Source organism: Anomalospiza imberbis, chromosome 2 (assembly GCF_031753505.1).
Source record: "Anomalospiza imberbis isolate Cuckoo-Finch-1a 21T00152 chromosome 2, ASM3175350v1, whole genome shotgun sequence".
Taxonomy (NCBI): domain Eukaryota; kingdom Metazoa; phylum Chordata; class Aves; order Passeriformes; family Viduidae; genus Anomalospiza; species Anomalospiza imberbis.
In genome coordinates this window covers 41,356,380-41,379,448 of record NC_089682.1, presented here as the reverse complement: position 1 = coordinate 41,379,448, position 23,069 = coordinate 41,356,380, and the positions used below count along the sequence as shown (strand labels likewise).

The following is a 23,069-nucleotide window of genomic DNA, read 5'->3' as shown; positions in this document are numbered from 1 at the left end:
TTACCTAAGAGTCAAGAAAAGAGGAGAACTTGGCAAGTGAGATTAGAAGCTGGCAAAGTTCAAGTAGAGATCCTTCCTTTTTTTCTCATCTGTTAGATTCTGCCAAGATGTGCATGATGCCAGTGACCATGGAAAATGTTTTACCTGGAGTATTACAAGAGATCAAGGCCACCAAATGCAAAATGGGATGATAGCTTTGTAGTCAGACAAAATGCCATGTACTCTGGCATAGCACAAGGCAGCTAGTTAAGAAAAATAAGGCAAGGAGGACTCAAGTGTTGGTACCCCATTTGACAGAGTACTGTAACCATCAGCATTGCCTTTCTGAGCGCCAGCTGGGCCTGCAAGAAGACAGGATGAGTGCCACTGTGCATGGCCATCAGGAAGAGTGCCATTTATGGGGAAGATGAGTTAAAGTCGGGCTGGTGACAGAAAACAGCTACCAGAGGAAGCAGGGGAGTTGTGGGACTCTTTTCTGGGAGGCATCTGCAGGAAACAGCTTGTTTAAACCCAACAGAATAAAAGCTGGCAGTACCTGAGAGCACTCTGTATTCCTATACTGAGGGTAAACACCAGGCAGAGACAGACAAGAACTAAAAAGCAACTGGGCTAAACACCCTAAAGAGGTAGAATTCTTTATAAAGCCCAAGTAGCCCAAGGACCAATATCTACCAATAATATCTCTTCTCTTAAAATTGCACTTAAGCAAAATAAGTAAATAAAGCCTGCCATGTACTTCTGCTACAGAATTACTTTTTTAAACAGTTGATTAGTCAAGATAAACCTAAAATTCAAGCACCCAGACAGTTTTCATCTCAGAAGAAGTAGTTTGGTCTTCATGGGCCAAACATCCTTGAGTTTAAGAGAAATACTGCTCTTCTTTACCCAATGCCCAGCATAGTAATGAACTTCTCTCAGAATTTATGTGAAAATAAGTATGTTTTCATCACCCAGTTAGGCAGACTTCTTAAATGGTAAGAATCACTATGAGAAAACAGACCTCCTTTATGGTAAGAAAACCTAAGCCCCTAAATGTAAGATGACTTTGTAATTTGCAAACTGTGCTTGCCTATTATGATAAATTATAGAGCAGATAACGAGACAGCATTGCTTAATTTCATTTGCTGCCATCTTGGTCCAGAAATGCTTGATTTCAAAATATCCTTGTTTTCAATTCAGAGATGAAACATCTATGTGGACACAAAATAATTTCTAAAACAGAAGTGATAAAACATGATATTTGATTTCATTTTGTCGCAATAAATAGATCAAAAAATACCAACAGAGCTACCTAATATATCTCCCTGTAAGTTTTGGTTCCTTCCCTATATGCATTCAAAGTGATTTTTCCAGTCTAGCTATTAATGTCACCAGCAACATGAACTTTCACTATTTCCTTTGAAAAGTACGTCATGGTCTGATAAAACCTTTAATGGCAAGATAATTTAGAGCAGACATCAGGAAAAGTAGATTTCATTTCAGAGTCATCTTACTGCACCTCACCCTCAGCTATTTATCTTTCTCCATAACACTTTCTATACTCAGAGATGGTGAACATCATCTTATCCTGTTTAGGTAACCAAACTGCATTTCGGGGCCTGGATTTTTCCTGCAGTTTGTAGTTGGTGTCTACCGAAAGTGGAGAAAGCCATTTTGTCTAAGGGGCAGCAAACAACAGGCTGCTCCAGCTCTTTTGGAACACAGATGCTGAAGAGTCTTTGAACAGTGGTGACATGAATGCACCTGCAGTGGATGCCCACTGAAGGCTGGATTGCAAGAGTTGAGCCCTACACACATCCAGAGAAGAAGAACACACATTTTGCAAAAGGGTTAGTGTGTGAAACCTGTAAATTGCTGATGTGCCACTAACCAGTGTGCCAGTGAGTACATGGAGCCTGACTGCCACAGTTTTGTAAGCACAAGAAGGCATTAAATACAACACAGGTAACTTCTTGTGTGTAGTGCGTGCATGAGCACATATGTAGATATACTTGAGATCTTAATGCAACACAAACCTGAAAACAGAAACATATATTGCAATGCCAGCCAGCGGTGAACTCTGCAAAATAAGGGAAGTGAAGCAGTTCTGTGATGTGCCTGTGCACAAGGCTACACAGACTTTGTGGTTCTGCATTATAGAACCTGGCACAAAATCTACCCCAGTCAGGAAACTGTGTTCCAGAATCTAGAAAAGGATTTAGTATTTTAAAATACAAACTATGTTCCCCAGCATTTTGCAGTCACCGTGGTAGTTTAGGCAGTTCTTGTTCCACTAATAGCTCAGTGCCCTGGGTGGATATGTTTATTTGCATGACTATGCTGCAAAACCAATCAAGTAATTGGTGTGGGTGAAAAAGAAAATCCAAAAACTTTTTTTTTTTCTTCTCCATAGGGTTACTTTTTCAGCCAGATCTGTTCTTCTACTAAAGCCAGGAGACAGCAGTTACAATGAAAAAGTAGAGATGAGTTGCCAAAGCAAAGGCTGCCTAAGTGCTGCTCCTGTGTGCGTGTAGCACAGTCTTAGATAAAAATATATGTATGCTGATATATATAAATATATCTGTGTAGGTATGTGTGATATATGTATGCATATAAAAATGTGTATATATATATTTATGTACAAATTTACACACAGTATAAAAAATTAAAACTATTCTAAACCAATTTCGCAGGTCCCCTAGTCTTAACATTTGCACTGTAACAGACATTTACCTCAATAGCAGCATTAACTCTTCAGGCTCATCCCCTTCCCACTGTTTTTCCTTATTCCCAACCATCACATTCTTTGAAGAAATTTGATATGTTTGCCATCAAACTTTACAAAGCTGTTGATGAAGTCTGGAGAGGAAACCAAAATAATTATACAGTGCTTTATCTGCATATTGAAAAGGTAAAACAAACAAATCCCACCCAAATGTTTTGCCTGTGAGAATAAGGAAAATCTTAGATGGTTCCTATTCAGGTCAACATGCTTACAAAATATCTGACAATGTCATCCTGACCTCTACTGGAAACCCTCAGTATTTGCAGGATTAAATTGTAGAACATCATCAAACCTAGAACTAATAATTGAAAGATGTAACAAGTCTTCCCAGCATCTTTTCTACATTAATTACAATACACTACAGGTAATAGTAGCAGAGAGCTGCAATACTACCAGCAACTAAAGAGGATGTAAAAGCAAAGCACTTTGTAATGTTCCAATAGCTCACCTCTACAGCTGGGTTATGTTTTCCCCAAATACATATAGGGCTTAGTTGTTGCACTCACTTTTAATCTGCTCATTTATCCATATCCATTTTTAAATGTCCATCAAGGTAATGAAAAAGTAAGTCACAATAGGTACAAATATTCCCATCATATCATGAGCTCCTAAAGCCCTTAGTGTTTAGAAGATTAATCTGAAGTTCAAGAGGGCATTCAGAAATAGGCAAGAAACTTATCAACTGCTAAAATCTCAGGTGTTTACAGAAAGAATGATTAACTCTTCCAGGTTCGTACCAGAAATCAAAAATGCTGCACAATTCCCTTATGACAAATCCTGGAAGAGGTTAGAAAACTTAGAGCCTGGAAACTGTAATTGAAATGTGTAGTTCTGCATCTCAGTGCAATCACATAATCTACTAGAACATTAGGAGTGACATCAAACCTCCTGGAATGGTTGCATTTAGGCTCACTACTTTTCTCAGTACATAAAAGCAATTTAAGCCTGTGAGAGGCTCATAAAACTTTTCCAGTATTTTGAGCTATTTTGGTGTTTGCTAAAGCAATTGCTATGGGTGAGATATAGAATTTCTCTACTCTGCTTGTATCAGACACATAGAAAGCCAGAGCTCATCATCCCAGCTGGGACTGCTCTTGCAAAATCAGTACACACCAGGTGAGGTCTCAGCTGGTGCAACCCACGGCAGCTCCAGGGACCCACAAGGAGACAGACACTCAAGGTAGATGTAAGTCCTATTAGAAGCAGCTGTGGGAGCTGGGATTGTTCTGCCTGGAGAAGAGGAGTCTCAGGGACACCTTATCACTCTCTACAACTACCTGAAAAGTGGGTGTAGAGAGATAGGGGTCAGTCTCTTCTCCCAGGCAACCAGCGACAGGGAAAGAGGACATGGCCTCAAGGTGCACCAGGGAAGGTTGAGGTTGGACACCAGGAGGAATTTCTTCCAACGGAAAGGATTGCTAAACATTGGAAAGGGGTGCCCAGGGAGGTGGGGGAGTCATCCTTCAATGGAAGTGTGCAAGAAATTACTAGACATAGCACTTGGTGCCATGGTCTGGTTGATAAGGTGAATATCAATCAAAGGTTGAACCAAATGATCCTGGAGATCTTTTGCAACATAAATGATTCTGTGATTCTGTGACTGTGAGTAGCAGCAAAGGGAAGATCCTGTAGTAATGCACACACTGAGCTGCTGAAACCAGTCCTCAACCACACAGGAGCTGTGTACTCTTCACACTCTCAATCAAAGCCACCTGAGGCCATCTGGACCATGGAACAACACAAAGTCTGGACATAGAACAGCAAATAGGGCTGTCAGAAAAGCTAGGGCCTGGCCTGCTGCAGAAACCAAAGCTTTGGCAGAGGGCAACAACCTTTCTGGTAGGGGCATTTGACAAGAACAGCACTGAAACCAGCATTATTTTAGCAGAATGGAATGATTGGATGTAACCTGATATTTAAACGGTGCAAGCTCATATCGGCTCATACCCAAATGTTGCATATTCTCCCACAGAAAAATCTGGCACTTTGGAGGCTGAACTGGGAATGTGGGGGGGGGACCTCCTTCCTACCCTTACAACTTATGGAGCATCTCACATGCCAGCTTTCCTCTTACATAACATAAGGTGATAAATCTGTTTGTCACAAGTCAGTTATGGAAGAACACAAGCTTACTAAATGCACCTTCAAACCAAGAGCAGGATTCTCCCTCAGTACTAGATCAAAAGTTATATTTGAGCTTTAATAAGAAGAAGCCTTGTTTATTGGTGGTTGGGGCATAGGGCCAAGAAATCTTCTGTGTTCCAAATCTGTAGCATACCAAATTCTTTACAGTTTTGAACAAGACTGTGACTCCATTTCTCCATCACATAAATAGGGATTATAGTATTTGGTTACCTCAGAATAATATATACAGTCCTTTTGTTTTGTATTTAACAAGCTTCTGCACTAAAGGTTCTGCCATTTAAATGTGGAAATTTTCAGATTTCACTGAAAAGAAAGCATGGGAAAATATGTGAAATAGAAAAATCAAGTGATTCTTACATTAGAATAATACAACTTCAGGTCTGATGGATTATATAAAAATATCCATAAGGGAGAGTCAGAGAGATCCTTGTTTCTCCAACTGGCTTAGCAATAGGGGAAAACCAAACAAACCTCCCCAAATTATAGGAAATAAAGAAAGCTATTCAGTCTTAATTCTTTCTATTTCTGCTAGTTTCATACACAACAGCTATTTCTTACAGCAAATCATGCCTTCAGAAACCCACAGAGCTCCATGCCCAAGGATAAGGCTTGCTCTACATGCCTCTCCCCACCATGCTCCAGAGGGAGTGATTCCTGTGGGAACCCACTGGGAAACAGCAACAAACCCAAATATTGGCCTTTGAGGGAAGAGCAGGAACACTGTGGCGCTCCACGGAGCCACACGTCACTCCAGAGGGCACCATGGATAGGCATTAGTCCTGAGAGGAGGGAATACACCTGGGACCAGCTCCATGTGCTGCACTAAAGGCTCCAGGGCAGGCTCCCGGTGTGCCTCCATGGCCCCACAGCCAGCACTCCTGCTGAGCCAGGCAAGAAGAGAAGCTTTCCACTTCCCACCCAATGTTAAATACAAGTAGACTTGGAGCCAAGCATGACTTTCCCAAAGGACCTGCATGGTGATGCACTAAGGACAGAGCTGGAGATGGGGATCTGGAAGATCCGGGAGGCAGATGCAGTGTGAGCTGGCCACACAAGTTATGCTCAGGCACCAGATTTCCAATGGAGTACAAGCAGGTGCTAAGTCCGTATGTTTTTAATAACAACCATGTTTGTGGTGGTGAGTGGCTTCATCAGCTCTGTCAGTGCCCACAGCTTCACTGCCACTTGAAAGTTTTGCAGCCTTGGTGTTTTAAATGTGGCTTCAGTGTTGCCTTTCACATGTTATTACTTGAAGCCTATCCAAGCACACCCATGACTGACATTCTGGTATCCTCATAAAGGAGAGGGACCACCTGTCCTTTATCCTCTTAAAGAGAGGGACTATCTCTCACAGCAAAGCATTCATATCCCTTTTCAGACTTTGAAAGTTGAAAAATCTCAAAAATAAACACGCAGTAAAATTTCACTGCATGCGGCAGACAAGAAAGGGAGGAAAAAAACCTTTCAAGTCTCAGACCAATTTTGCCCTATTTCTTGAACTGAAACAGTTTCTCCCCTGAAATTCACAAATCCAGTGGAAGTGTTTGATAAGGAAAAAGTGATAAGAAGGAAGAGAAGTGATGGCCAAGGCTCACATTTGTAGGCAAGAAGCTCAGGAGACTGACAGCGCCACAATAGTTTGTATTTATGAACATGATGCAACCAACTCACGGCACGTGGGGATTGTGGAGAAAAGTCTGAAGGATAGGTATTCTTCAGGAGCAAAGAACAAGAGTGAACATACAACAGAAGACAAGATTATTAGGAAGTAATGCCTTTCTGTAACTATATAGAACACAGTAAAATTCCTGCTACTAATTACTATATTGGCATGAAAGTTATTCCTACTATTGTGTCAAAAATGCATATTTAATGTCAAATAGATTAATACAAAGACTTTTGAGGCCTAACAAACATTTCAAAGTCATTCCTTATATTTCCAAGGCTGGGGTTATTTTTATTTTTTATTTTTTACAGTAAGATCAGAGTGAGGTACAAATAAAGGTTCTAGACCACAATAGCTTAATGAAATAGTACTATTTATACTTTAAATACAAGCAACAAACAACTTTAAAAAAGAACAGTAGATCATATTTAAATGTGAAAATTTCTTTCAAGTTAAAACAGTAAGATCCAAAGCTGGAAACCAAGCCACAATTCTTAATGTACCAACTGCTTAAATAAGATGAGAGTTATGTCCTAGAGTGGTCCTCTACCAGTAGGACTCCCAAACTGAAAAAATATTTTCCAAAAACCCACTGATCATACCATAGATTTAAACTATATGGAAAACAAAGAAAATGGAAAACATAGAAATGCCTTGAACTACACACTGAAACTCAGTGAGGTTTTTCCCAGCTCCTCCAAACATTTCTTATGTTACTTTTTTAAAATCAAGAACAAGCAGATTTCCCAAGAGCCAAAACTCAAAATCTTCAGCTAGCATCTTCCATTTTTTTCAGTAATTATTTGGTAATTGAAATACAGAGAAGGTATGTATAAGCAGCCTACTGCTATGGGAAAACTAAATTATGAGTGTTCAGAATCTGAAATTGTAAACTTTTAATCATCCTTGTGTTGAGGCCATGAAAATCTCCTCCCTCTGTGTAGTTTTTATTTTTTTCCTCAGTTTCATTCTACTCTCTCTGCAAAATAAGCAATACTATTGTTTTTTCCATCTCAGAGTCTTGTGTAATGAGACAATAAAAAAATCAAATTTTTTCTCTTTCCACATAAAGTGAGTCAGCAGAACCATAACAGTGGGTGGAGTTTTCAAGCACAACTACAATAAAAATAACTCTCTAGTCCTTTCTGTTTACTATTTTTTCTTGAGGGTCTCTAGGTATGAAGGAAATCATATAAGGCATGTAGTAAACCAGAATGTTTTCACAGTGGTCATTAATAAACTCTTTCAATCTAAGCACAAAAGATGAATAATTTGTAACTGGGTACAGAATATATATTTTAGACAATATGTCTATACATGGAACTGCCTTGCAGAGGGAAAGAAAAGGCTTTCTAAATACAGCTGAACTTGGGTGTAGATGACAGGACAGAGCCTATGATAAGCTGTAAGAGCATTCAGGGTAAGCTCAAAATGGTCCTAAGAGCACATCTGTGCTCAAATTGCTTCAAGTGGACAGTCTTTCTGTCCACTATTTTTTCTACATAATGCTATTACACACATAATAGCCACCCTTCCCTGATGTATATTATATTTAAACATGTGCTACTGTATTTGCAGCATCTGCTTCCTCCTCAGGAAGAATTAGGATAGGTTGCTTCTAATGAAATAGACTAAAGGAAAATTATCCAACCTTTTTAATTTTTCCATTAAAATAATTTTAAAAAAGAAAATCATACGCAAAGTCATACTTATACATAACGCCAAGTTATGCAACTATGGAAAAACAAAAACAAAACAAAACAAAACAAAAAAAAACCTGAAAGACGCAAAATCAGCTGCACCATTACTAGATATTCTATTCCTTTTTTTCCTTTTGAGTCAGCATCTCCCTTCACAACTTCCCACATAAAAGCTGTAGGATCATTTTTGCTGCATCATTATTCTTCTTCCTCTTGCTCTCCTACAATAAAGAACTCAAGGAAATATCAATCAAGATACCACCTTTCAAAATGTATTTGCATGTCTGAATTTTCATGTACTGTAATATTCAGAAGTAGAGACTTGCCAAAAATGAATCCTCAATATGTACACATAAATCCAAGCAGGGGAATCATCATCAAATCTGAAACTGAAAGCCAGCTCTGGGAGAAAGCAATCTCTCCCAAGCCTTTTTGAACACTCAGGTGCATGTTTTTTTGTTTTTTTTTTTTTGCAGACCATTCTGATCAGCTTTCAGAAGTTCAGCATGCTTTGGCTCACAAGTGTTATCAAGTGGGACCTTAAGGCATTTTTAGTGGGGTTGAAAGTACATGGGAAGCAAACAGATCAGAGAGCACTGTACAGAAAATGTTAAGGGTAAATTGCATTCATGTCACAAAGCATTTTCACTTTTTCAAGGAATCCAAGCTGCAGGCATTTTGCTGTCACTAAAATAAAAGCTTTTTTCCTGAACGTCACATTTGAAGAACAGGATGTTAAAAAATCACATTACAAAACAGTGTCAGCAGCCACTACAATTTTTTTCAAATCTGATTGGGAGGGGTAATATTATCTATTACAGATCACATAAACCATATGAAGAAAAAACCACAAAAAAAAACCCATACAAAAACCCTCTTTAAATTGTGTGGAGCTGCAGAAGCAAGGGTAGGTTTGGTGAATTAAAAGTTGTGTTTTACCACTGTGCAGCTTCTGCTGGTCCCTCCTTTCCCACTTGCCCCTTCAGTCCCTGGACAGCTGAGCAAGCTCATTTTATTAACAGTCTAAATTGTCCTTCTACTGAGAAGGACAACATTGCACCTCTCAGCAGAGCAAGATCAGTATATTATTTATAGTCAAATTTTAATTATTTAATTTTTCATAAACCACTGAGAAAAAAAAACTAACCAAAAATACAAATAACTTAATTGTCTCAATTTCCCCTTGGGCACACTTGGGAGGGAAATTTCCTGGGGTTTACTGGCTCAGGAAAAAAAAAAGTTAATGCTACTCCCCAAAAAGAAGAGCATGTGTGGAGGCTATCTGAAAAGTATGATGTTGTATCACTACAATACACAGACCAATACTCAATGCTCTCTGAACTGTTTAGGAAAAATTAAAACTCACTCCACCCAGGTAGCTCTAAAACACATGCACCTACTTCTTAGACAATATTTTTTTATTACAGAGGCAGAGTTATGCAATCAGCTCTCTTGTCACAAAGAGACAATCGTCCGCAAAAATATATTAAGACCCCTTTTCAAAATTCTAGAAGAAGAATATTCATTTTGTTCTGTTTTGTTTTTATGAGAGGACCCCATGCCTGTTTAGAAAACAGGAGTAATACTAACCCTATTTTACACATAATACATAAACTCCAAAACAAATATATTGAAGCTTCAACCAAAATGTTTGTCACAATATTTGTGAAATAGAAATTTTAAAAAATATGAACTAAATACTGCTGAACAATAGAGAGCAAGGAAGTGCCAGAGAAGCTTCCAGTAGTAAATAATGCAAGAATCAAACAATTGACCAGGTTTTCTACATTTAAACCAGAATAACCTTCCCTTTCTTCTATGTCTCTGCTTCAGTTTAGTTTTAAACCTAAATGGAGCATTTCAAATGACACTAAAGCTCAACTGATTTATGAAACACTGTATAAACGACATCATCTTGAGCAGGCCAGCAGTAAAACATCTCATGGTGACTGGTTCATGTCATTTACATTTTCCCCTTTGAGGGGAACAAAGATTTACAGGGCTTCATTTGAATACTAACTTTGAATATAGAGACAAAGTGGTTTAAGTGCCTTGTCCTGAATGGATGAAAATTGAAACCCTTTCAACACAGCAAAGGCTTGCAGTTCATATAACATTTACAAATACTAATGACCAATTATCTGCTAATTAAACATAAGTGGCATTGCACATAACCAATGGCTGCACTGGGATACCACAACATTTCTTTATTCTAAATGGTAATTACTGCAAAGCTTAATGTAAGGCTGAGGAGGCAAAGTTTGAATATTGGCATGTAACTACTCACAGCTGAGTAACAGGAAATGGTGAGACTGAAGGAAAAAACCCCATCTCTCCAATCTTATGTCTCACCTGGAAATTAGATATTTTAATCAGAATTACAAGGAAGTATCTATATGCACTGGGGATCCAAAGCTGAAAAATAAAAATTATGTCCACAATTTTTTTTTTTTTTTTTTTTTTTTTTTTTTTTTTTTTTTTTTTTTGTGGCTTGAAAATTTCTGTATAATTGGTCCTTTTGATTGCTCATCTCTTATCACTTGCTTTTTCCTTCTAATAAACTTGGAAATTTCCATGAAATTTATACTAAAACCAAGTTGCACCAGAGAGGCTGCAATAGATAGATTATATAGCTACTATAGAACTTTATACATTCTATAGTAAAGAGAAAGGTGGATTTGAAAATGCAAGGAAAGCTGTCAGATGCCTTGGCACAGTTTTAATGTGAAATTGGAAATATATCTCAAAATATTTTATTACTTTTCTGGAATAAATTGAAATCTTTACAAGAACTTAACATTTTTCTATCCTAAAAAAGTACACTGAATGCAGGCACTAGGAAAAGGGCTCAGGCACCTGTGCAGCCTCCCTTCCATTCTACATCATAGCACAGCACAGGAATGTTGTGTTCATGAAGGGATGGAATGGCAGGAGACATCATGCAATCAGGAAGTCTGGACATGGGAGGCAAAATGAAGCATAAGGAAGAATAGTGAATAAACTTTTTGATTCTTACATAAAAATGGGAGTCTTTTATTAGAGAATGACAAGGGAAATAATTCTAATCATTCTCCTGTGTGGTTCACATTTTAGTGAAGAAATAAATAAACATTTCCCTCATTTCAAAGAATTTTTTTTTCCCCATGGAATAAAATTCCAAACCTTGATATAATATCCTGATCTATTTCTCATAACAGGAGAGTTATTCTCAGAAGAAGAAAGTTCTTCCTAAAATTTTGGAGCAATTAATCTGTCTGAACTCTTCCCTTACCTAGTTTCCCTCATATGAATTGTGAAAAGATCTCTCAGTCATATGCACAACTTCATACTTTGATGAAGTTTTGAATTCCTAATTTCTTCTACACAAGGGCAAATCACTTTAAAATTAGCATTCTTTGGCCAAAGTCACATTAAAGCACAACATATTCAGCAGTTTCTCCCATAAGTAATGGAAAAATTTACAAGAAAAGGTAGAGGGAGGGAGAAATGAAATAAAATAAAATCAGATAAAAGAAAGACATGAAGAAAAGCTTAAGGAAGGGGAAGCCATAGTTTTCTAGGGGCACAGGAACAGTAAGTGTGTATGTTAGTGTGTGCAAATAGCAGAAGCTGTACAGGGATAGAGTAATGTAAAAGAATAAGGAGTCAGTTTGTTTTGCTTGTAAAATATACACTGATTTCTTTCCAGAAATGATACTTCAGGCTAATCAGTAACTCTTTCTGAGTTTTACATGCTGCTTGTTTGTTTTTTTTTTCTTTTTTAGAGCACAAAACAGATAAAATGCCAAAGAAGTTCTGATTCAAATTGATATCCCAAGACCTTGTTAGTAGTCAGTACAGAGAATTCCTCTGTAGCATGGCAAAATAAATATTTCTGTCTTTTTGTACCAAATCTGTTTTATGTCATGCTATAGTTTAACTATTAACAGGACTCTGAGACGATTAATGCAACAGCAAGTCTCCTAACTCAGAAAATACTCTATATTTTATACTGGGGTTGCACAAAAAGCATCTTCTAAAACAGATTCTGACAGAGACTGATAGTAGATGCTGTAACTTAATCTCAGAACCCCAGTGATGTCAAACCTCTTGAGCATCATATGCAGTTTATGGTAGGGTATTATCACAATCCTTCAATGGAATTACAGTTTTGTAACTAATCTCTCCCTATCAGTTACACTACACAGAAACTGTGAAGTCCAAATACAAAGAGGCCGTAGGTGTGAATGATTGCACTTGAGTCTTTCCCCCAAACCATATTTCTAAGCCCCAGAGTGATAAATGGCACAGCAGTTATAAATGGGCCACAGGGTCACTGGAACTAAAAGCTGAGAGTTCAAAGAAAAGTCACAATTCTTCAGAGTTCAGCAAAAGGCCAGAGACTGATGTTGCAATGCTTAATGATAAATGGCCAGGGCTGTTATGCTCCAATTAGAGAAGATAGGAGATTGGCAAACAACCATGGCAATGGGAACATTAAAGCCTCAGACCATCCACATCACCTTGCAGGTCTCTAAGTGTTATGGCTTTCCTGTATTAGTCTAAAGTTCTTCATTGACAGAAGCTTAACAGTCACAAATAAACCAGCCACAAGACAGAAATTAACCACACAAATTTAGCATAAATTGATCACATCTACACGAGTTCACAAAACTCTGAAGTGTGAGTGGAGGGAGTTTGTCATGAACAAGAATTATCACAGTAGACTGAAGGCCAAATCTACTGACAATTTAGGTACCTAAAGGGAAAAAAAAAATCAGGTACTAAAATTGAGGCACACATGATTTCAAAAGGCTGATTCAGGCATAAACCTGAACAGACACCTGAATCTCTCTACCTGTGCCACTTAGAGAAGTGGAGGCCAACAGAATCTTTCTTTTGTGGAAAGAGGATCACGTTTAGACCATTTTCTTGGGCACTGAAACAACTGGATTCCAGACACACACACATCTTACAATACACTCTTACAATCCAAATGAACACCCTTCCCACCAGGAGTGTTTTCCGTCCTGCACTAGTGTGCAGTTGGGAGATGAAAACTGGTGGATCTGTAAGGGTTGCTGGCAGGAGGACCCGGCCTTTTGCCATTCCTGTGCAGGAAGAAAAGATAATTTAAACTAATTTAAACTCCAATATTACTTCTACTTTTTAGACAACGGACTAATGTATAAATAGTCACCACTGAAGTGAGGCCTGGAACAAATCTCCTTCCTGCTAGATAAGATTCAGATTCCAGATAGGCTAAGTTGGAAAGATCTCCAGGCATCTCTAAAAAAGATTTGCTGGACAGACTTTCCAAGTGTTTGTTCATAGCCAAAAGCACCAGATTCCCAGAATACTCTTACTACTATGATCTTTTATAGTTTAATTTTAAGGACCATGGTCTAAAACTGGATCACAAAAGTGATCATGCACTGATACACAGAAAGATTTGCATTAGAAATTAAATTACATGCATTTTCTACATCCTGCTCTCCAAAAAAAAAAAATCACAAATTAATCTTCACTTATTACTTTTCATTGCATCTGTGCAATAACAACAACAAAGAAATAGTTTTGTGTTTAATATTTTTACATAAAACTTGAATAGTAATGAACTAAAAATAGATACCTACTTGTCAGAAGATTCTTAGAGAAAGCACATGAGGAAATTTTGCATGAAACAGCTTTTCAGGCTGCCTGAAAGTATTCTCCAGAGATGTGTATCAGTGCCTACAATGAAATCACATAAACAGAATAATTGGTCATCCTCACATTTGTATTACTGTCTTAAACAATGGATTAAACATCCTACTAATGCTAAACCAATTCACCTATAAATGAATTATCAGGCCCCAAGATTTAAAAGAATTTACTCACCTTTAAACATAAGAATTGCAATAGGAATAGGAAACACTATTCACAATATCCAGAACACTTCTTAACGTTTTTTTAAATATGACTCTTTGATTTCCCCTATCAAATCACTCATTACCATGGGACTTCACCCTTGTTTTCAGAACTCCACTAAAAATAGTACAAATGTTCTTAAGTAAAACATTCATAAGGAAGGAAATGGGGAAATTAATTCCCCATCTCAATTGTATAAACAGACTGAAAAGACTTTCTTTATGTGCTCATATTACATTTGCTAAATGAGTGTTCACTCCCTCATTTCAAATACTCAGTGTGTAGCTATTTGGTTTTTTACTGCAGAGTCGCTACCCCTGGTTCATAAAGTTCCTGAACTACAATTTGTTGAAGGTTAGGAAAATATTCCTGGGAAGTTTTACTGTTTGCTGATAAGTTACACTTTCTTCCTTCAGCAGCCAGTGCTGGTAACTGCCAGGGATGGAACACTGGGCTCTGCGGTCCCACTAACCTTGGGTTTTATTCCTGCAAACACACACACACTGCTCGTGCAGTTAACACTGTTGCATTTATTCTCATACGTCAGAAAACTGCATTTACTGCATCAAGTTTTTTTTTTTCAATATGTTCTGGAATACATGCTTATCTGAGTGCAAGAAATTTGTCTTCATCTAGGTGTATATTTTGACATTTAAAAATATTTAGAGGTAATTTTCCAAACAGGCCTTCCTCAGAAAGACAGAAAGCCCAACTGATCTATAAATTCTCTGCAGCTTAAAGCACAATAATTTAATTTAATTTTATTGAAATGACTGAAGCATGCCTGAACACACACCTGGGTACAGCATGGGCAAATCTTGTTCAGTCTGATTTCATAGTTTGCATGGGAAGGGACCTTAAAGCTCATCTTGTTCCAACACCCCTGCCAGGGATAGGGACACCTGTCACTAGACGAGAACTCTAGGCTCAGAGACCCATCTAACCTGGCCTTGAACACTTCTAGGGATGGGCATCCACAAGTCCTCTGGACAACCTGTTCCAGTGCCTCACACAGCAAAGAATTATTTCCTCATATCTGGTCTAAACCTACTTTCTATCAGTTTGAAGCCATTCCCCCTTGCGCAGTCACTACATAGTCTTATAAATAGCCTTCATCCTTTCTGTAGGCTCCCTTCAGGTAACAGAAGTCTGAAATTAGATCACCTCAGAGCCTTCCCAGGCTGAACAATCCCAGTTCACTCAGCATTTCTGCACAGGAGAGGTGGTGCATTCCTCTGATCAATTTGGTGGCCCTTGACAGCAGTAGCACAGGCGGGGCAGACAAGGAGGCAAGAAGCAGGTGGCAGCAATTTGATTAGAGGCCTGGAGTGGACAGTGAGGGAATAAAGCAAGGAGGACGCAATGAAGAAGACAAGAGAACAAGGCTAAAGTCACGTGGATGTCTCGCAACAGATTGATCTATAGGAGGAAAGTGAGTCCCATTTGCTGAAATAAGAATCAGTTCACAGCAGTCCATTATCATGCAGTCATCTTCTATTTAGCCAGCCAATTTGTGGCTCACTTAGTGGGGACCACCCTTATTTTAGGCAGGAACTTTTAATTCACTGTATGTGGGATAATATTTAATCTATACTTTGCTTTCTTTTGCACTTCCCTCCTTTTCCAGTTCCCTCATTGCCTCCATACCTTTCAGGGTAAAGCTGGGATCTCACAGACAGTCTAACACCCTCCACAACCCTGACTCACTCCTAGCAGGTGATGGCAGCAATGCCTGGCCTTTAGCAAGCATTCTGCAAGAGCTAGGAGGGAGTAAGAGAAGGTCGTGTGGTCACATGCCCGTTCCACCCTGTCAGCAGTACCCATGTGGTGTTATTACAGACTGCCCTACAAACTAACAGAGAGATCCTGTGGCAGATCGACAGCTGAACATGAGTCTCATCAGGACAGAAATCAAGGAGTTTCAAATTTTGCTATTCATTCACAATTGTAGTCCCAGATTCAGGACACCCTGGCTCTCAGGGCCCACCTGGCCTTCTGAGACAGAGGCACAGAGTTGCGTTGGATTTGCTCAGAGTGGGATTTTACATGACACAGAAACATTGTGTTCAAGTTGTTACAAAAGGGAATTCTTCTCAGTGATTCAGAAGGAGGTTTTGAACTCTGATCTCCAAGATCCCAAAGCTGTAACCTGATCACCAGTTATTTTGAAGAAAGTACCTCTGGCTCTGCTGGAGCTATCCCACTTTGTATAAACAGTGCAAGAAGACTCTGCCTGGATAGCTGGTGGCTGGGGAGCCTCTCCACTCATGCAAGCAAGGCAGAAACCTCAACATGAACCTCAGCTTCCTGGTAGGAGCTTTCACAATGGTGTTACTTGCTATTTGACAGCCCAACCTTTCTCTCTTCTCCTCTTCCACTCACCCAAAAGGTGGTCAGGAAGATTTCTTATGAATCAGATCAGGTTTCTTTAACTAGAAAATTTCCCATCAGCTCCACTTGTACAAGGCAGAGCTGTGCAGGCATTCTGACAATTCCTACCTGGAAGCAGTCTGCTGAAATGAAAGCTAGAATTCAGCCGTAGTGGGGGTCTGGCTTCTCCCTGACCATTTCAACCTCTGAGACAAAATGAGTAATTTTGAGAGCAAAGATCAACCTCACTTCAGAGTCTGGACATCAGAAACTGGCAAATGTTGCAAGGCAAACACTGAACTTTGAAGTCCTGCTCTTTCATTTAGTACAGCAAAAAGTCCTTACCACTCACTCTTAAACCACAGTGACTTTCCTCCAAAGTGCACATTGCATTGAAGCTCTCCTGCAAAAGACTCTGAACTTGTATCTTCCATTTTGAGAATACTGCTTGAAAAAATACAATTTGGCACTTCAAAAGAGACATTTGACTTTTCCTTGTCTCAAATGATTGCCCCTTATAGCCCTTGAGCAACTGCAGCTTTGGGAGCATTTCAAAGATAAATTCTCTAGCATTTGGTATCAGAGAAAGTAGTTTGAGCTACTGTAATTCCCCATTATCATATTCTTTAAAAATGTACTATTGCTTTGAAAGACACAGCTTTTCTCAGTCCTGTTTTTAAGCTGTGGTACCTAACAAGGCTGATACTTAAGATGAAGAAAAGGTAGTTTAATGTATTTCTTTTCATTAAATCTGAAGAAAATAATAGCTGCATCCATTTGAGGTAGAAATAGATAAAAAACATCATTAAGTTCCTAAAGCTTGTGTTAAAATGCAATCTGTTACCCTTAAGAAAACAATCATTACCTCCCATCTCAATGAAATGTAATGTGTGTACACTAATACATATGCACAAAACCACAGGATTTTATTTTTTTAATTTAAGCGACAGCATATGAAAACAAACACACTTTGATGTACACACTTACTCTCCAAAATCATTTACCATACTTGAAGGGCCAAAACGCCAACAACAAGAATAAAATCCCATCTCCAAACTGAAAGTTACCAATATTTCTCTGCAATTCATTTAAAACACTTCATTATCTATTTTGCTTTCTATTACATTCTCAGATATGCTCCATCTGACTTAAAACCTTATAGCAAGGTTACCAGGAGGAACAGAATCAGGTCAGCATATTAAACTAGATTTTTCTTTTACAACTGCTTCCAGGCAAATCTTCAGATTTTCCATGTTATTTACAAGGACATTAAGAAGGTCTTGTGCTTTCTACCTCAGTGATTTATTCTTCCTATATGCAGATGTGGTAATTCTTTAGAAGCTGGTTAATTAAAAGTTCTAGCAATAACAGTAGGATCTGGACAGACTAACTTTGATTTACCAACCTTATAAAAAGTCTGTCCTCACCTTTCAGAATCTGACTTTACCATGGGATGTGCTAAATGAGAATAATAATTCTTAAAATCAATTTGCTTTAAAAGTTAGTGTCTTACACCCCAAAGATATGGCTGCAAATACAGTAAATGCTTTTACATAAGGATTTGACAATTTGTTATAAAATATTTATGAAAATTCTTTGTACTGTCAGGAGTATCACAAGTTAAGCTATTATTAGAAATGACTCGATGATAAGAGATGCTCTTAAACAGACACCTACTGCTTTTGTCAAATACAATTTGCATAGCAGCAGTACACTCCCACACAGTTTTGTTAAGAGATAAGGGAAAACAAAATGTTCATTCAGATAAGATTTTTTCTTATTATTTTTTTTAACTAGTATCTATTCTGTATTCAAAATAGGTCTAGGTGGTTTTCTAAACACCACTGTACTGAATCCCAACTATGAGCAATGAGTAATAAGGTCCAAATGACAAATTTTCTTCTTTTCTATTTTCACTTGGACTATGTGAGCTCTCTTCATAACCTTGATTTGATACACATCACAGAATATCTGGAATCACATGTGTTTTCCTGACTTCCTTCACGCTGGATTTAAATATTTTTATTTTAACTGATACACAGTACATGATGTAACACATTATTAACACTAGGAAAATTGTCAGAAACCATCTCCTGTGTATCCTGCTTCCCCTTTCCAATCTTCATCCCCACATCCCCTCTGCTGCAAAAGACTGATTCACCAGGATTATTAAATGCTAGATGTAGTGCTGCAGTGTGAACCACTATGCCCCTCTTGCAGAGTTGTACGTTGGTTGTAAGAAAGTTTTCAATAATTACTGGGGGTTTGTATCATAACTAAATGATAAATCTGGAGTTACCCATTCTCATTTAGTTTATTGATAGAGGCAATAAAAGTGTTATGGCTTTAGATAGTGAATTCACAGGAGAATTAATTGCTTGCAAAAGCTTTTAGACAAGAAGAATTCCTCCAGAAAAAAGTATCTGGGTAATATCAGATTTCCATGAGAAGAAGAGCAAGTGGCAAATGCACCAGTGTGTTCTGAAATATATTTAGGTAGAGGCATCTTCTTCAAGAGGCTATTTCCTGGGAGTGTGATATTTCTGAATTTATATATTCCATTGGCCCAGCAAAAAAATTCAAGCCTTATCTACATTGTAACAGCCTCTGCAATCAAGGAACATGTTCTATAGCAAAGATCCTAATATTTGTTTCTTTAAATGCAAATTGTAAAGCTGTAATTTTTCACATCAGATAATGTCACACCACCAGTCAGTCCTACATACAATCAGATTTTATCTATCAGCTTTACCACCAGACTGACAGGAACCAGAATACAAGTACTGGGGTCCTGCAATTAATGATGAGATATAAATCCCATCACTCTTGCTGCTACCTAAACATGCTCAGCAACTTCCACGACTGGACACTAACCACAAAACCAAACTGGGACAGAGTCTTCCCTAGGCTGCTTTTGTTTAATTTTAGGAAAAATAATGTTCTTCAGTTACTTTAAGTTATATAGCTGAACAAAAAAAAAATTATTAATATTCTTCCTACAAAAATTAATAGTACATTTATATCAGAGACACCATTAGCTTATCTAGAAAATCCCTTAGGAAAGGTCTTACCTTATGTGGAGGAGACAAATTAAACCAAACTTTGGAGTTTGAGACTTCCCTTTTTCTTCTAAAGATGAATTTATCTCTTTTCAGTTCAGTACCTCTGTGCTCTCTTCTGACCTAATTTTGTCTGTGATAAATGCCAGAGTTTCAGTGGAGTCACTTGAGCTCCTGTAAGAAAAGAACTGAAGTAAAAAATGAATGCTCTCAGCATTCCTGGTCTGACAGACTGCTTGACAGGATACTAAAAGCCTTGCAAGGCTATAGGTGAGGTAAAGCCCCAGAACTGCCATTCTTTTAGGCAAAATTGCATTTTGCTTTTCTGCTAATTATTCTGTACTAACATAAAAAAGTTAAAGCTCATTCCGATAAAGCAGGTCTACAATTTTTACAGTCCTGATACAGGCTGTTTTATAAGACTCATTCCCAGGGTATTGCATGACCAGAAGACATTCAAATTAAATTTCAGCCTTAGTTTATACAGGAGAAAGACAAAAAAAATGCTTTCAGCTGAGAAGCACTGCAAAGCACAGCTGGCATAGAAGTTTCTCAATTTAATTACTTTATGTTCCTCCCCTATCCAAGCACCTTGCTTTGATTGATTTTTCACTTGTTGATGGAGGGTCAGCAAATTGCATGGAAGACTGAGCACAGGTGCACCTGCTGTTGCAGAAATGGGCAGAGAACAGCCACAGAAGGGGCGGGGAGGTTTCCCATCCCAGCCCTTCCGGGAGGATCCCAAGGTGTGTCACAGGACCCGCCACAGAAGTCCATGTTGCAGGAGAAGGCAGGCAAGACGGCTCAGACCCCTCAGGTAACAACAACATTTAATGGGCTCTACTGGCCAGAGTCAAAAGCTCTTCCAGCCCCATATCCTGTCCCAAATGTTGTGCTAGGGATAACACAGACAAGCACACCATGTTTTTTGCTCTAATGTTTGCTCCCAGCTCCCAGCACCCTGCAGCCTTGGGGCTTACAGAGCCAGCCAGAATTTCTTTCCAGGGCTACAGCTAAACCCCTCCTGGATTTGTAGACTCACTTATCTCCACCTCAACAAGAAAATTCCCTCACAGAGTAATGAATTCAGCTGGAGAGACAAACTGAAGAAATTACATTAGATAATCTCATCACCACCTAACACATTTAGGAAGAGGAGTCTTTTTCTGGAAACTGAACCAAAGCATGTGACACCTTATGAAGTAGTTGGTGGGGGGCCAACAAGTAAACAATTGTGACTATATGTTATACAATCTTAAGCCTTAAAATGTTGCAATAAAAACATTTTTAAGTGTTTGCCTATAGCAGAAACTTAACGAAGATGGGCTATTTCAATACCATGATCAGTTTCACTGATTCACTGCAAATGCTCCAAAGTAGCTTTAACTTCCCAAAATCATGCAGGTATATTCTGAAGTCTCAGTTTGCTGAACAGGCAAATGTTTTGTTATGTAGGATCAAGGAATGCCCAGTTCCGTCTTCTATTAGCAAAAAAATTCTACAAGATACTTTACCTGAATTATATGACAACAAAAACTGGCTGTTTACAGCTAATGAACACTTGCTTCTTACCAGATGAGCAAGAAAATATATTTATCAGAAGAGCAAGCCTTCCTTTATTAAAACTGCTCCATTTTTAACTAGTGTCTCCTCAGTCCTCTGGAAAAAAAAAAAAAAAAAAAAACAAACAAAAAAAAAAACAACACAAACCAAAACCATTCCAAACCATTTTTCCATTTTTTAAGGAATAGGATTATCAGATCTTTGAACTAGTAGTAAAACACAGTATTGTAGACATATTAAGAGTACAGTGTTTCCCAAGCCTATGTAATAAAATTCCTCAATGTCTTTAAACAATTGTGACTCTGAAAAGTCAATGTTTAAAAGTTCAATTCAAGTCTGACTTTCAGATGCCCAAGTGAACAGTTAAAAAAAAAAAAAAAACAACAGTATTTAAAACAGTACAGCCAGAGCTTCTCGGCACTCCATTATTACCCATTAGAAGATGGGTACATTCACGTGAACACCATAAAACAGCACACCCACATTGTTTAGGCATTATCAAAACTTGCAGATCTACATAACAGGAACAAATTTATGAAAGCATTTATAGACCACATTCTTGTTTTTAAAGGAAGAGCAGATAGTTTCGATGCATTCTATTGCTTAAACACTTCTTGCTTAAACACTTAATCTCCTAGAAAACATTTGGATTTTTAAAGGTTTATGGAAATTTCCATAATGTCCCCAATGTCAATGATGCTAAGGTGTTTACTGAAGTAGTGTCTCTTTTTAAACCTCACCTTACATTAAAAAGAAAATGCGAAAGGCATAGACATAGATGTAGCAATCATTAGTACTCATTCTTCACCATTCTTCTCCATCTTTTTCACTTAGATAACTAAGTGAAACAAAAGCAACCTGATCATTTAAAATTTTATATTTAGGAGACAGCTGTAAAAACCAAAACCAAACAAACAAAACCCCCTAAAAACCAAATAAAAACCCCCACCAAACAAACAAACAAAAAATGTGGGGTATGACTGAACACCAAAATTATTTTGCAGAAATGAGAGTTAAAAACCTCAGTACTCATTCACTTCTAATAGCAAAGTAATAGCATTTATTTTCTAACAATCTTTTCTTAGAGTGAGAAATATAATCTTGTATAAGTAATAAGTAACAGTAATCAGAGTACCAGCTATAGAAAACACAGCAGCAATATATCCAATTTCATATTGCTGCTGTTACACATTTTCCCAGTTTTGGCACTCCCTTTATAAACACTTTTTACCTTGTGCTTGAATTTTCTGGCACTTTAAATTTTTCTTAAAAGTGCTGAAAGGATTTTAGAAAAAGCAGTTGCCAGAGAAAGGAAAATAAAATCATGTTTTCCACGTGTGTCTAATGTTGCTCTCTGCCTTCCACAATTATAGAAAGAACAGGATTTCCAAAACTAGTATTCAAAAACTGCTTGTTTCCTCCACTTCCAAAACAATCAGGGCATTTTGCTCTGAAGACTGGAGAAGGGATTTAAAGGAGTATGTTCAGGACTGGTTTGTTTTTACCATATTACAAAATGGCAATAACTTTTGTCAATATCACTACTTGTATTTTACAAGAAGCATTGGCGATGCCTCAAGTTTTAGCTTTTATATTTTTCAGATTCTATTCTGCTTTAGTGTGTAAGTCTAGACTTAATATTAGGGGATAGTAAGCTCTCTTCACAGAATAGGTAGACAAAACAATTCCTTCTCTAGCTGGGGACCCAGGGACAAACCAATCCAGATCTCAGGCCCAAGAGCATAAACAACAGTGGACCAAAGAGAGAAAACAAGAAGGATGGGACTTCATATGCTAAAGTTGTAATTGGACAATTAGCTCCAATATACTAATGGACCAAATCTTATAAAAGTGTGAGACCCCATGACCTGTTGTCCATTTTGTGGCCATTTTGGGTTGTGCTGCTCAAGGTG

At 38.0% G+C, this 23,069-nt stretch overlaps 1 long non-coding RNA gene across 1 annotated transcript; it reads right to left on the bottom strand.

Moving 5' to 3' along the window:
• Positions 1-21,257, bottom strand: LOC137468716 (uncharacterized). The gene is made up of 4 exons (XR_010996131.1): positions 19,606-21,257; positions 13,887-13,987; positions 2,713-2,838; positions 1-144 (listed from the first exon to the last, which is right to left on the bottom strand). It is a non-coding gene; the product is annotated as an uncharacterized lncRNA (long non-coding RNA).
• Positions 21,258-23,069: the final 1,812 nt, after the last annotated feature.